The following is a 1617-nucleotide window of genomic DNA, read 5'->3' on the forward strand; positions in this document are numbered from 1 at the left end:
TCCATCAAACCATAAGGCTGTCCAGTGGTTAATGAACTTTAAAAACATGACTCAATGGGGATGCTTGGGGGGCTCAGCAGCTAAGTGTCTGCCCTTAGCATCCAGGTTCCAGATCTAGTCTCAAATCAGACTCCTTGCAGGGAGCTTGCTTCTCCCTCTGCCTGTGTCTCTGCCTCTCTCTGTGTCTCTTCTAAATAAGTAAATAAATAAATTAATTAATTAATTAATTAATATTTTTAAAAATGACTAAATAAAAACAAACTCCAAACACATGCTCTGCCCCCACACAACAAAAAAACTAAATATCCCAGATTATTCTCCAGAGTGGATAGATGGAGTCTGGGAGCAGCTTCAATGACCCAAATTAGTCTGTTATAGAGTCATCATAAGCATGTCTTGCTTTTAAACAATTTTTTTAAAACAACAAAACAAAAACTCATATTAATCACCTCTGACAATACACAGTTACTCTAATAAACTAGTACTGAGAGGTGGAAGGAGATCATCCCTACAGGCCTTGTCTCACACCAGAGTGCCTGTGGGAAGGTGCAGGGCATTTGTCATTTTTGCAAAAACGAATTTTAACCTTTAATCTTTAGTTTGATTTAACATTGCTTTTAGAATGACGCTGACAACAGCTGTGCGGAAAGGGCTCTAGAGAGATGTTCATAGCAGCATGCACCTGCGGCTCTTCTTCAGTTCTGGAGGCCCTAGGGCAGCCAATATTGCTTCGTCAAATACATTCTTTAGGCCTTTCTGTGTGAGTGCAGAACACTTCACACACTTGACTGCCTTCAGGTCCCGGGCCAGCTTTTCAGCAGTCTCTGCAGTGATAGGCTTCTGTTTGTTGTTGGCAAGTTTCTCAATCGTAGAGGGGTCATCTCAGAGGTCAATTTGAGTCCCAACAAGCCAGAAAGGAGCCTTTGGACAAGGGTAAGTTATCTCTGGCACCCACTTTTCCTTCATATTTTCAAGTGAGGATGGAGAGACCACTGAAAAACAGACTAGAAATATATCTGTTTGTGGATAACTCGGCCGTCATCATCTGTCACTATCCTCTTGCCCTGCAGTACCAAAAAGTCCGAGAGTATATGGCTCTCCACCAATCATAACTATGACTGCATGTTTGTCAAAAAATAGTCAGTACATACTCAGATGGAAATCAGTTGTGTAGGATATCAGGACACATGTGTTACTAATGGCACCATTGCCCACAACACTGCACTTAATTCTCTGCATTGCTGAAACAGCACTGAATCCACTTTAAATATTTCAAAATCAGTGATGACCTTGTTGCTCCAACAGGACATTGGCAGCACTACACAGAGTCCCCTCCACTCTAGTATTGTTAATATGAAACTTCCATGTGTGCATTGTAGGACAAAGCAAATGATTTAGTATAAAACATTCCAATTCTAATATTTCTGTCATTGAGAATTGGGATTTGGAGGAAAGCCAGTGAAGAGGAAATACCCTGTAGTTCTGGCTTCGAATTAAAAGTATCAGTATAAAAAAATAAATAAAAAAAATAAAAGTATCAGTATAAATTTGTGATATGATGGTAACTTAAAAAAAAAATTCTTCCCTAGTTCTTTCTTTTGAAAAGGCTCAAAAACA

The 1617-nt window shown here is 39.5% G+C and overlaps 1 pseudogene; it reads right to left on the reverse strand.

Annotated features, from left to right (window-relative positions):
- Positions 1-630: 630 nt before the first annotated feature.
- Positions 631-1239, reverse strand: LOC144311921 (cell division control protein 42 homolog pseudogene; annotated as a pseudogene).
- Between the last annotated feature and the right edge of the window lie 378 nt (positions 1240-1617).

Source organism: Canis aureus, chromosome 4, assembly GCF_053574225.1.
Source record: "Canis aureus isolate CA01 chromosome 4, VMU_Caureus_v.1.0, whole genome shotgun sequence".
Classification (NCBI taxonomy): domain Eukaryota; kingdom Metazoa; phylum Chordata; class Mammalia; order Carnivora; family Canidae; genus Canis; species Canis aureus.